Source organism: Euprymna scolopes, chromosome 13, assembly GCF_053919585.1.
Source record: "Euprymna scolopes isolate OS-2025 chromosome 13, ASM5391958v1, whole genome shotgun sequence".
Taxonomy (NCBI): Eukaryota; Metazoa; Mollusca; class Cephalopoda; order Sepiida; family Sepiolidae; genus Euprymna; species Euprymna scolopes.
In genome coordinates this window covers 61,848,923-61,864,664 of record NC_136494.1, presented here as the reverse complement: position 1 = coordinate 61,864,664, position 15,742 = coordinate 61,848,923, and positions in this window count along the sequence as shown.

The following is a 15,742-nucleotide window of genomic DNA, read 5'->3' as shown; positions in this document are numbered from 1 at the left end:
AACCAGTCTTTCTTCAGACGTCGTAAGATGTTTTAACTTCAAGATGGAAGGTATAATATATATATATATATATATATATATATATATATATATATATATATATATATATATATATATATATATATTACATTCTTTATGCAAATACAGTCATATCTCGCTACGATGTTCAGACCGTTTCAATCATATTTGATTTGATCAGGCAAGAAAGATTAAAATACAAAAATTAAAAAGGTTCAAGACGGTTTCAAATTTTTAGGAGAGAAATATTGCCATGACTGACAATAAGCAAAAATTAAAGTTCTTATCTAAGAATTTTAATATTTGTGACGGCTGAATTTGCAATACATCCAACATTAGTCTAATTGTCACAGCTGATGAATGTGAAAAATGCAATCTGGACATGAGTACACTTTAGAAGGAGGATATGCAATAAAATTATGTTTTAAACTTGGAAAATTGCAACGATAACGTATGAAATGCTTTAGACTGTTTTTGGACAATTTTGCATTTATATGCATCAAATTTTGGGTTGCATAAGAGATTCCAGAAATTCGAGGGATCATAAGATGTGTTGAAGGCGGGGTTGATTTTCCAAATTAAGAATTTTATGGATAAGGAGCGTCGTGTGTCTGTAGAGACAGTAAGTACACAGTTTTATGTTGATTTAGGAACTGTACACGCAATTATTCGGGAGGAACTGAAAATGCAGAAGAATTGTGCGAATACACCAGTCTACAAATACATCCTTTTAACAAAGGCTATTTGACTACGACGGACACAAAAACACTTCCTCACTCTCCTTATAGTCCAGACTTTGCTTACTGCGACTTTAGGTTATTCCTGAAGTTTAATGTGTGTACAATCAATAAAAATGCTTTACGACAAAAAAATTAAATAAACAAACAAAAAAACTGGAAATTATTAAACGCATCTGGCATATATAAGAATGTGATGTGTAAAAAAATGATTTGATACCTAGTCGGTGATAATTACTCTTACATGGATTAAATTGGAGAATACACTAGCAGTTAGTAGACGTAAGTCGACTTGAATACATGTATATATAAAAGTTGGTTAAATATTATTGTTTTATTAGCAAGCGACCGATATCTAAAATGGTAACTACTACGGCTGGAGCGCAAGGTGTTTTGGTTTCTCCCTCTCTCTCTCTCTCTCTCTCTCTCTATATATATATATATATATATATATATATATATATATATATATATATATATATGGGGGTGTCTATATTTATGTATATATATATATATATATATATATATATATATATATATATATATGTATGTATGTATGTATGTATGTATACTCCCATGCATCCGTTTTTCTTTTGTGTGCATTGATATTCATATTAAACTCCCTCTATTCAATTTATTTAAAAAGAAAATACAATTTTCTTCTATATGGATCGTACAATTGTATTCATCTGAAAAAGATCTAGCTAATCTGCATATTCTTTTAAACATTCATTTTAATTAATCCCCTATTAGTTTTTTACGGTTTTCTTATGAGTTGATCATCTTTAGTTAACTATTAATTATAATTATATTCATGGAGATATTCTACATGATTTATACTTGTATAACATTTGTGTAAAAAGTTTATAGTAAACACTAAATTGTTTCAATATATATTTATGTATACGTATATATGTTTGTTTAATCTATCTATATATCTATCTATCTATTATATTTATAAAAGTTAACGTATCTGTGTATCTGTCTGTCTGTGTGTCTGTCTGTTTGTGTACATTCCCCTACGCAATATCTCTGTCAATTTAAAGTCTACAGACTCCAACTTTGATATACAGGGTACTGAGATTTGGGAAAATTAGTGATCGGTTTATGGTCAGAAATTTGGCTGTTAAGGGGTCAAAGTTCAACGATTTGACCTTTGAGAACTCTACAAAACTCCTCCGACAATTTTGGGTCAAAACACTTGAAAATTTAGATATAGGTCCCTTGGACATGGATCTTAATAACTTGATTTGAGCACAAAACAATAAAAGTCATGGAGTAATAATAGGTGTCAAATAAAAAAAAAATGACCTCTGCGGTCTCTACAAATTACTCATAAATTTCTTGTCTAAACATTTTAAATTTTACATAAAGGGTATTCAGAGATGAGGCAAGCTTTTTCATCGGTTTGGGTCGAAAAATTTATTTACCAATATACAAATGTATGTATGGATATATGTATGTATTATGTTTGCATATCGGTCCAACACTACCTTTCAGACGACAAATATCGAAAAATCGGCTAAAAACATTAATACCTTCATCTTAAACTTGCCACTTTGCTTCAGGGGGTGGCTTTTTTCGCCGATATTTTTGAAATTCATTTTTTTCTTTTCGATTTTCTTGCCTTTATTTTTAGAAAATGTGTGTAAACGCATAGAAGTCAGGTTTCCCCACCCCGTTCTTTTCCTCCTTTGCGGTAGGGGTTCGAGTCTGCCTTCTTACTACCACTTCTCTTTTTTGCTCAACATACACATCCAAACACCCAGGCAACGCCGGGCTGAAATGCTGGTGAGCGTGTTTGTGTGTATGTGTGTCTGTGTACATTTCCCTACGAAATAACTCTGTCAATTTTAAGTCTACAGACTCGACATATGATACTGAGATTTGGAAACATAAATCAGTTTCGGCCAGAAATTTGGCTGTTAACGATTTTACCTTTGAGAAGTTTACTAAACTCCTCCGATAGTTTAGGGTCTAAACACTTGAAATGTTAGATACAGTTTAGTGTCGGTTTAATTTAAGATAATAGCACGTAAACAATGTATTACATTATAAATAATTTCAGCAAGAATTTTTCATCAAAATTTATTAAAGTTTCGATTAAGCTGAGGAAACTCAATTTATATATATATATATATATATATATATATATATATATACATATATATATGTGTGTGGGTGTGTGTGTGTGCGTGTCTCTGTGTGTATGTGTGAGTGTTGTATTATTTTAACTTCGAGTGTATTAGATTAATTAATTACAATTTGTTTTAATAAACGGAATAAAGATTATTCATCCATACTATCAGATGATTGAAGTTCAAGTAAAAGGGGAGATATTGTTTTACGTATGGATATAAAAAACCAGGAGAGTGAGAGTATGGAATATAGAGGGGAGGGGCGAAAAAGAAGGACAGAAAGAAGAGGGAAGAAGACACTAAAGAAAAATGATTTAAATATATATATATATATATATATATATATATATATATATAACCTTAGTTAAAATGTTGTAAAATTATAAATATAAAATAGAGCAAGAGATGTGAGGCGAGAAGAAAGAAAAAAGGAAAATGGGGGAATTAATAATCAAGCGTGTTAAAAGTCTATTGTGTATTGGACGGTTACGTGCATGTTTCTCAAGGTCAAAACTGAGTTAGTAAGCCCGCAAATTTCGCAATGACAGCGGTAATGAAATGGGCATAGACAGCCACGATGCGTCCAGTTTAAACGGGTAAAGAGATGCGTCCAATATAGTTTATATAAAATCTCTTTGAGTGTAAAATCAATCATAGATTCTGTTGGGTATATTTTAGAACTTTATTAAGGTTTTATGGAGAAGTGGAAAAATGTAAAGTGTTGTAGTAGTTTCAGAACAATTAGCTACATAATTATAATAATTAAAAAAAAAGGATTTATTAATGGAGAATATTGCGCCTAACAATGTTTGGAATTGTTAGTGTAGAATAGAATGCATAGATATAGAAAAAGATGTGCAATTTGAAGGTTGACCGAAATTTTATATCTAAGATATTTTCAGTTAATAAAAAGTGTTTTAATTACGGCATAAGGAGAATGGATCGTAAAATGTAAACAAACTTGATATGAAATTATCGCAAATTGAGTGGTAAATAATGGAACATATAAGTAGAAATAATAATTTGAAGATATATGCGAAGTAAATGAACGAAATTAATAAATTTAGGAAGAAAACATAATTAAAATAAAAAAATATACAGAAGATTAAATAATTATTAAGATAGGTAATTGGTTAAAAACTCAGTTAAAAAGTAGAAATATTAAAATGGTGTGCTTACTACATTCGAAGCCTATCAAAAATTGCAAGAAAACTATAGGAGTCGGATGAAGGAAGGTACAAACTGTAGTTCTCTTAAAACAGAGATAATGAATATATTTAATTCAAGGTTATTTCACATGATTAATGATAGCCGATTGGATACGGTATTTGTGTTAATCGTGACACCCTGCACTGAAAATCCACGAAAAGATGAAACAGTAGTGTGTGTAGGTATTTAACTATTATAGTACCAAATAATTATATATATATATGTATATATATATATATATATATATGTATATATAGTATATTTTGCCGTTTGAAAAGTAGCCGTATTGACATATTTTAGGTGATATAATATTTTAAATAGTCTAAATGGTTATGATATAATTGCAACGGACGAGAACATACACACTATGATGTTCTCATTTGTATTTTGTTGTCTTGAGTTTTGCGAAAATATTATATGCATGCTCTATCATGAAAACTAAAAATCATGAAGCTTAAATGATTAAGTCAATTGATTTGACTCTGATCTATAGGTATATGAACATTAACTAAAATGTATATATTAATATGTTTGTGATAAAATATAATTAAGGGGTGTATATATACATATATATATATATATATATATATATATATATATATATATATATATGCATACTTTTCCGCTTGAGGGGAAAAATAAACATGTTTAAAATAGATGCAAAGTTTACATTGCAATATGCGATTCTATAATAAAATAGTATTTGCGCATTATTGATTTATTCTAAGCACACTTGTTTACGATGTGTATTAATTATTTTTTTCGATTATCTACGTGGCTGTAGAGAGTTAGTGAGTGAAAAATCCTGTTCCTTTCTTTTTTATGGAATTTTGCTTCTGAACGTTATACAGAACTGGTATAATGCAAGTTGATTGTCCTGGGATTGGTATTTATCTTGTCACTTATAAAATTCAATACAAATTTCCGTATTTCATCTTATATTTGAGGTTTTGAAAAAAGATATGAATATTTTAAGACTATTGTAATTAAAAAAATTAGATAGAAAATATCTTTTAAATGATATATAAAGAAAAGGTATGATAACGAGGACTTATTGAAAACACATTATTTGAAATCAAAGTAAAGGTTCAGCAAGAACCTTCTTTTAACCACAGACACACATACACACACACACACACACACATATATATATATATATATATATATATATATATATATATATATATATATATATATGTATATCAATACCCGTTCACATACACCTTTCACGATAAAGATAGAACCCAGAATTAGATAGAATCGAGCAATTGCATCGACAACGAACAACGCCAGACCCAAAATGGGTGTCAGTGTACTGCATCTCATCAGTGACGTGCTCCGACATAGGCGGGAACCCAAGTCGTCGCACTCATGAAGTGTGCAATACTGACGACCTAACCGTATGGGCCACGGCGCAATTTATTGACTATGACTCGATTTTTTAAATTCTTATATATATTTTTTTTTTATCCAGTTCTACATTCTACGATGTGACAAGCTACGCGTCATACAGCTAAGATAGTTACTGCTGGTATGCAGGCGGTAGATATCACATCTACAAACATTAATTGAAATTAGCCGACTCCCCAGACACAATTTCCGAACCACCTTATTTGTTGAGGGACATCACTTCCCTACGAAGGATAACCCGCTTTTTCTACTTATATTAGACATTAAGAGGAGATTATATATATATATATATATATATATATATATATATATATATATATATATATATATATATATATATATATATATATATATATATACCTGTTCACATACACCTTTCACGATAAAGATAGAACCAAGAATTAGATAGGATCGAGCAATAACATCGACAACGGACAACGCCATTTGGCTATTCCGTTGTCGGATATTTATATATATATATATATATATATATATATATGTGTGTGTGTGTGTGTGTGTGTGTGTATGTGTGTGTGTGTATGTGTGTAATTGAATCTGATTAAAACTACGGTGTTTTCTTTATTAAAATTTTGCGACTAGCGTATAGCGGTCATGAATAAAATGTTGCTACTATTTGAGCTTAAATACAAAACCTCAAGAAGTATAACATAGATCTGATTAATCATATATTACACGATAAAATAATATCTTCTGGTGGAGCAATCAAATGCGATTTTACTCCAAAGAGTGCTAATGTATTTTTGATAGGTATATTTTGTTTTAATTTTCAAGATTTTGCGAATGTTAAATGAGTTCCATTTCTTTTTATCAACATTCATCATTAACCCTATTTCTTCACAAGAAATACATTCAAAATTTTTAAGTTTTAACGAATAACACATATCTGTCTCAGATAAGCTGTTTGATGAATTTCCGCTATTCAACGGAACACGTGTAACACGTACTATATTTACATGAGTATAAGGTATTTTGAGAGTGAAATAAATACATCTGTTTTTGGAATGGTAACTAATTAACTAACTAACGAACCATATATATATATATATATATATATATGGGGGGTGCGCGCGTGTGTGTGTGTAAGTATATATACTTAGATATAATATTTGTATAAGGTAATATTAATTTTACCTGCAGACACTAGTGTGTTATGCTTACGAGATCGACAGTGTAGGTAGCAGTAATTACTGCCGATTTTAAGATCGAAACAAGTTAAAAAGTGCACTTGTACTTTGTAACACAGGGTTTAATCTCCTAGACAAACAAAAATTATCAAGAACTAGGAAACAGATTTAGTTCGACATATAGTATGTAGAGACGGCGAGTGAATACAGAAATATAATCAACTAGAGTTCAACATAGACATCAGACTATTGCGTACACTTAATTTTCTGTATATTATAACTCACTTAAAGAAGCCCAATCTTAATTGAAGTTTACTACACACACATGCGCGTACAAACTCAGAGAGACACACACACCTACACGCACGCACACTCACAAACACCCATATATATATATATATATATATATATATATGTGTGTGTATATATATATATATATATATATGAGAGATAGAGAGAGAGCGAGAAGGAGAGATAGATTAAACGTGTGTGGTTGTAATAGAGTGAGAGAGGGAAAGTGACAGAATTATTTCGGGATATATGGCAGGACAATGATTAAATTATAGAGGATAATATTAATCAAAATGAAAACAATACTCTCGTGCCTACACTTTTTTGGATATTTTACCTTTCACCAGACTATACATTCACGTGAAATGTACCCAACTAACATTCCTGGTGAACCAAGTGCAAAACAGATCCAGCCAATTGCACTTACTGGAACAACGAAGATACTAAAAAGAGCTCTCGATTGGGTGAAATAAAAAGCAGGGCGATGTTGGCAGCTGGTTTGGCTGCCCCATACCCAGCATTATAATCTTCAAAGGAAGAAAATAAAAAGTGTAATCAAATTTTTCTTCACCATATTCCTTCTGCTTCACTATTTGTTACCAAGTAAGATCTATGACTTACTTGTAGTTTCATTAAATACTTTTGCAACCAAAATCCGATCTAGCATTTTGCTAAATCTTACCCTCTAATCGGAAGGAAAGAATTTCTTCGAAACTCCGCGGATTAAGGACTATCCACTTATGTTGTGTTCCCTTTTTAAAATTAAATATATTTTAACTCTTTTTCAAAGTGTCTTTAACATGTTTTATTAACTACTTATTCTTATTATAAGCTCTATTTCCTATTTGGTTTTATCGAGCTTTTACATCTGGTTGAGATTACTTTATAAATATTAACTATTGATATTTATAATATACTTTAGTTTTGCCATCTTTGCTTATTTTGGTAAATCTTATTTCATTATATATATATATATATATATATATATATATATAATGAAATAAATCCTAATATATATATATATATATATATATATATATATTTATTTATTAGGATTCGGACGATTAATCGGAATCGGAATCGGGAATTGGAAAAATCAGAATTTTTGTGGGATAAAAATCGAAATCGAAATTGGAAAAATTAATTTCCGATCCCAAACTGATTCTTTAAAATTTTAAATAAAAATGAAACAGGCATTTTCTTTTATTATAAAATGAAACATACATTTTCTTTTATTAGAAGTTGTTTCTTTACAAAATAGACTGTGAAGGGCAACAGAATGAGTTTTAAATCTCATTTACAGATTTAATATTTATTAGCAGATTTTAATTTAATTTTATTTATTGGTTATTTATAACTTGTCTATTGCCTTTGTAATCGTTTCTCATCTATTCGCTTAAATGTCTACCACCATCCGAGGAAGTTCATATGATTATTAACAAGTTTTAAATGTTCTGGCCGGGGGTGGGCGTAAAGTTTGTTGGCGCCAGCTGTACATTGAGCTGTTTGTCATCGTCTTCGTCTGAAATAATTAAAGTTTTATGGCATCTTTTTGACAGAAAAAAATGCTAAAAATCACCAAGCCTTATTTAATTTTTTTGTTAGTTAGTATTGTAAGCAAAGTAAATATTCTCGGGTTCACTTGACTAATCAATATCACACATTAAAAAAAGATTTTCGAACCCAATTGATAGATGGCCATATGGTTTCTATTAGAGTTTTCGGACTTTAATATCAAAGATTTAACATTCTTGGAATTTATTTCTGGTGCTGGTTTTGTGTGATCACCACATCTTTTGAAATATTTCATGTTTCCTTATATTTTGTTTAGTTTTGGTACAAATGAAAATATAGATGTAAATCACACATGTTTATCAAAACATTGGAAGAGCAAACATTTAGAAGTTTGTTAACTTAAAAAAAATTTCATTTACATTTAAAATACCCAAAACTAATGAGATTCTATTATTTATGGTCGACCACACTTAAACGTTATTTTAGATTTTAGAATTGGGGTTCAGGTGTGCATATAAATATAATTTAAACTTTCGGTACATTATAACTTTTTAAGCAATTAAGTAATTTTTACCACTATTTTTAAAGCCGATCAGCAAAATCATAAAATCACATGTAACTGCTATATTTTAAGTATTGCCACCGTACGTAGGGTTATTAGTAGGAAACGAGCGCGATGTTTATGACTTTAACAACACTATATTATTACGATAGCGTGGGTGTTATTTATTTTGTGTGCCACGATTACATTCGAGTGACTATTTTTTTAATTATGGATTCCCATTACTTATAATAAATAATAGCACAAAGAATTCTTCATAAGTTTTGGTTTTTGCTTATTATATAAAAAAGAAAACTGCTCCAGGAAAATGCCTACTTCGGACCATTACCTTGTGATTTGTATTACTCAAAATACAGTTCGGATCATTTTACCACACTGCTATCAAAGACATTCACTTAGGATTTTAGCATGCAATTTTGGATGTAAATTTTTATATTCTATTCATTAACTTCTCTTACTCCATGACATTTAAATACTTAAATAACTTTTAATTGTGATTGTCCATGTCTCACTGATTTTAGCAAATAAGGTGTAAACCATTATTACGATTTGCTAATATTTTCTCCTCTGAAGAGATGGTAGACATCGAAATCCTATAGGATAAGGAGTTATAATATTTTAAATTCATTCTTTGGCTTACATAAAATAATAAAAATCTTTTGATTTGAAATTTAAACATTTCACGTCATAAATTTTAAAATTTATTGAATGACTAAAATTTTTAAATACATATATATATATATATATATATATATATATACGACACACACACACACACACACACATATATATATATATATATATATATATATATATATATATATATATATATATATATATATATATATATATGGGAGAAGAAAGAGAGAGGCGTGAGATAAAAAAAACAAAGTGAACGATTAACGCGAACATTCGTTCATCTCGGCTGTCGTATAATTTCTTGATTTATGCGAATGTAAACCAAGAAAGCGTAAACATAAAACTAAAACTATGCAACTGAAAATCATCGTTAGAAAAATTGACACAATTTCTGTTTGTATAAACTCTGCGAAAACAAAATGTCGATTCATTAATTCATGAAATACAAAATAAAGAAAATATATTTTAAAATACACTCAAAACCCAGAAGTAATAAGAACAGGCAACGATCTGCCAATACATATCATATGTAGATTAAAATGAAGGCTGCGTCTTCTTGCTCTAGTTTTCTTCTTCATATTTGTCCACTTCTCCTTTTACAATTTTCCTTTGCTGTGTTTTAATTATTCGTTTTTTTACACATCGTTCATAATCTTCGTTTTGTCCTCCATAGATTTCTTCATTATAATATGCATATCTCTCTTCTTCGTGTATTGTTGTTCTACTAATTTTATCTTCTTTAGAATAACCTTTTTTTTCGTTCGTGTTTTATTCTCAATTTATATTAACTAATGTGTATCGATTTATTGCAGGTTAATATTTTTTTTTAATTTTGAAATTGCTATGAAACGCGGAGAAGTAAAATTCGGTACACTGGAAGAGCATAACGAGATGTTTAATTTTTTTCACTGTTTGTAGAATTTGAGCACACGTTTCAAGCCTTGCAAAAGGTTTATCTCTCGTAGATCTAGGCAAAGAGCTTGAAAGATATAAAAGAACATTTTCTTCGTTCGTTGAAAATCCAAACATCAAACCAAGGAAGAATAAACACATAAGTATGTCAGTTTTTGCAAGTGATGTTATAAAAATTCGCCGTCAAATTATGAAGCAGCCGTGCAGCAACAGTGCTGCTATATTTAAAAGGCTGGAACACTTCCTTGTCCAGAAAGACACTCTGCAATGTCTTAAACGAAATTGCAAGAAGCATTAAGACCTTAGCAATACCTGTTTTAAACTAAACTCATAAGAAAAAACGTTTGGCCTGTAGCTTAGAAATACATGAAAACAAGCTTTGAAAATCTTCTTTTCACAGATGAGGCCAAAGCAACCCTTGATGGACCAGATAGGTGGGCCAAAGTTTTGAGTTTCCTTGGATTTCTTACCGCTCATCGATTGTGACATCAACAGTAAGGTGGAGGTGTCAAATTTAGGGTTGGTATAATCTGCGATAAATGAATTTGACCTTTTCGAGTACCAGAAGGTGTCAAACTGACAAGCCAGTCATATATATTATTAACTGCGCATTTATCACCATGTCTTGATGATCTATCGTTAGTTACTCAACGACATACCAATAAGCGAAGGCTACGGTATCCAGCTTAAGTTATTAGGCATTAGTGGATAAAATTTAATGATATAGCCATTTTGTTCTCCAGATATTACCCTAATTGAGCAGCTCTGGTTAATAATAAAAATGAAAGTTTATGAAGGAAGTGTCCAAATGTTGTCGAAGGATGAACTTTGGAGAGACATCTGTGAAGTTTCTCATAACATCCCATCATCTCAAATACACTGATTGACATAATCAGTTTACAAGAGGAAAGTAAAAGTGATCTTGAGGCATGAACATTATGTCGATAAATTTATATTTTCTGATAAAAAATGCAAGATCCTTTCTTGTTTTGGTTACTATTGTTATTGGATATGTTCTTTATTTCATATGAATGGAAATATGAAGTTAGCATATTGTTTTATTCCCGGAAATATACATTTTTCGACACTTGCAATGAACTGATACGCACTTCAAATTACCAAAAAGAAATAAAACATTATCATAACTTTCAAATTGTTTAATCAATTTTCACTTTTCTGCGTTTCATAGCAATTTCAAAATTAAAAAATAAAGCGATACAAAGGGTTTGTATTTACTTTATGTTATTCATCTATTTTTCGTCCTCATAATTTGCTTTATTCATTCTTTCCCAATTATTTTGTAACAATTATCATATATTTCTTCGTTATACTTTTCTTTATCCTCTTCCTCATCTTACACTTATCTCAGTCTTCTCATTTTTCTTCTATTTCTTCTTATCTATATAATAATACGATAGCGTGTGTGTTATATTGTGCGTCACGCTTCCCGCAAATTTTATTGATTGTGATTTAAGAACACCCACCCTATCGTATTAACATGTACATTATATTAAATCTGAGAATCTGTAAGTGTTTAATGAAATCCCAGGCATAATCTCGTTCTTTTCGAGTAGGAGGGATGATAGCCTGACGCGTTTACTTCTGGTGATGATGTCATAGTCTTCTGTTTAAAATGCATATAATATATTTATGATGTACTACATGGACATAAGATGCCATATTCCCAAAACAACATGGATGTACTGTTGATTCAATAAATAAGGTAAATGGACCAGTGCACTCTAGCGGCTTATTTATAACATTCCAAAAATTATATAAATACACCTAATAATCCTAAGTTCATATATTCGCCCTTAATGCCATCATGGCAGTAATTGCGATACTCTTCTTAAGCAGTGGTGATTAAATCACTTGACTGCTGAGACTAATACTGCACTCAGAAATTCATGTTGAAGTAAAGGTTGCCTAATCTCTAACCGTGGTAATATTCTCATGTATTAATTTCAAAAAGCTGTGGAAACAGTTTATGATTTAAACATTACATTATTTGAAGTATATTTTTCACAGTGGGGTAAGGGATAATTATTCAGTCCAGAAAATGGTTAAAACAGTTTACGATTGAAACATTACTTTATTTTATATATATTTTTATCCAAGAAAAAAATGATTAAAAGTGATTTAATGGATTGGTGTGTTTGTAATAAAATAGGCAGCCGCGGCAATATATCAACGTTGTAAGAGGGGGATAATTTGGGTTGAAATAAAGTAAGGAAGAGGGTGATAATTTGGGTTGAAATTATACAAAAATGATTGTCAAAATTAGTAACATATCCAAAAATTATGAAAAATGATGGAATATCAGTTAATTGATTGGTGTGTTTGCAATGAAATAATCAGCCCAGACAATATATAAAAGTTATTATTTTAGTAAAAAGGGGCGATAATGTGATTTAAAATACAAAAATTGATTGTCAAAATTAGTAACATATCCAAAAATTATGAAAAATGATGAAATATGAGTTAATGGATTGGTGTGTTTGAAATAGAATAATCAACGGGGAAAATAGATCAAAATGTATATTTTAGTAAGGGGTGGGGAATAATGTGGGTCAAAATGTTGAAAAATGTTTGTCAAAATTAGTAACATACGCAAAAATTATGAACAATGATATAATGTGTGTAACTGATTGCCGTGTTTTTTTAAGGAAATAATCAGCCGATACAATATACCAAAGATATTATTAAACTAAGAAGGTATAATGGTGATTAAATTATGAATAATGATTGCCGAAATTAGTACCATATCAAGGAATATGAAAAATGATGAAATGATAGGTTATTAATCGGTGTGTTTTTAATGAAATAATCTGCCCGGAGAATATGTCAGTTATTCTTTTAGTAAGAGGAGAGTGATAATTCGTGTCAAATATATAAGAAAAATGATTGTCGAAAGTAGTACCATATCACTGAATTATGAAAACTTATGAAATATTAGTTATTGATTAGTGTCTTTGTAATGGAATAATCAGCTCAGACAACATATCGAAGTTATTATTTTAGTGAGGAGAGAGCCATAAAATAGGTTAAAATAATTAAAAATGATTGTCGAAATAAGTACCATATAACAGAATCATAAAAAATTATGAAACATGGTTTAAGTGACTGGTGTATTTGTAATACAATATTCAGCACGGGAAATATATTAAAGTTAATATTTTCGTAAGGTTGGATGATGATGTGGGTTTAAATCATGAAAAATTATTGTCCAGATCTGTAACATATTCAAGAATTATTAAAAATTATGAAATGTGATTAGTGCGTTTGTAATGAAATAATGAACCAATACAATATATCGAAGTTATTACTTCAGTAAGGGGGAGCGACATTGCGGGTGAAAATTATTCAAAATGATTGTCGAAATTAGTAACATATCCAAGAATTGTAAAAAATGGCGAAATGTGAGTAAATGGATTAGTGTGTTTGTAATAAAATAATCAGCCGTGGAAATATATCAACGTTATTATTTTAGTAAGGATGAGGGCAATATTGTACTTAAAATCAAATGATAAAGACCAAATAAACAATTTGTAATCGATCAGGATCAGTTTACACTTACAATTGCATAGAAAAATCGTATACATATCTATCAATCTTAGTAATCCATATCTCTTTATTTATATATACGGAATATATATATATATATATATATATTAATATATATATATATATATATATATGCGATTGTGTACACGTGTATGTACGTGTGTGTTGGAGTATCTATACCTATATACGTGTATGCCTATATCTAAGGTTCTGTCCATATATTTTCTCAAAAATACACAAATTCTCTCTCTCTCTCTCTCTATATATATATGCATATATATATAATTTATTATATATGTATAATATTATATAAAATGAACTTTGTCTCTTTGTGTCTGTATATCAGTTCATTCTCGATATTCTTCGAAACGGCTAGGCAGATTTTTATGAAATAGCACAATAATGCACTTCATATATCTAGCAGTGTTCCTATGTAGGTTTGGTAATGGAATGTCTTCGATCAGAATCGATAATTTCTTAACAAACCGATCCGATGAATAGAAGACCTGATTTTGACCAACGTTTATGTATTATACATCACAAATTACTTTGAGATGTTTATTATTTTATTATTACAAAAGCAAAAAGGCCAGATACATACACTCACCAGTAGGATTTTTGATATGACAGGGTCGCGTTCGATATGAATGCTTCTGTTTAAAGCACAATTGTATCGGGCTACTTGACTTTTTTTAAAACTTTAATTCAAGCCAGTTTCACCGCACAAGCAGAAAGGTTAATCATATAATATCAAGTTCTTTGATATGTCATGGGCGGTTTTGAAATAAATGTCTCAATTTAAGGAGACTTGTTGCCACTTAAAATTCAGAAGATGCCGCAAATTCTGAAAGGGAAATATTTGATAATGGGCCGAGTGACTACTAGTAAGTAAATAATAATAATAATAATAATAATAATAATAATAATAATAATAATAATACACTGCTACAGAATGACAGGGAGAAAGGAACCGTCCCCAGCAATTAAAGGCCAATCACCTGCTTACCCACGATGTTGAAGATACTGAGAGCACAACTGAGGGAACAAATCTATCACTCACTGAATACCCGTGGACTCATCCCCGAGGAACAGAAAGGATGTCAAAAAGGGAAAAGAGGAACACATGATCTGCTATATGTTGATCAAAAGATCCTAAAGGAGGTAAAAAGAAGGAGGAAAAAATTAGCCATGGCATGTATCGACTAAAAAAAAAGCGTACGACAGGATCCCCCACGCAGGGATAATAGAATGCCTAATAATGTATGAAATACCAAACGGGATCACCAAGGTAATAGAAAATGCAATGAAAACATGGATACATAACAGAAATTAACATACAAAGATGCATCTTCCAAGGAGACTCATTATCACCATTACTGTTCATCATAGTCATGGAGCCCTTGAATAGTATTCTGAGAAAGTGCCAAGCCGGATACAAGTTCCTCAATACAGTGGAAAAAAATGAACCACCTTATGAACATGGACGATCTGAAACGTTTTGTAAGGACCGAAAAGGAGCTAGAGATACTAATTAACACTACCAGGATCTTCAGCCAAGATATCCAAATGGAATTGTGAATGGAAAAGTGCGCACTACTAGTT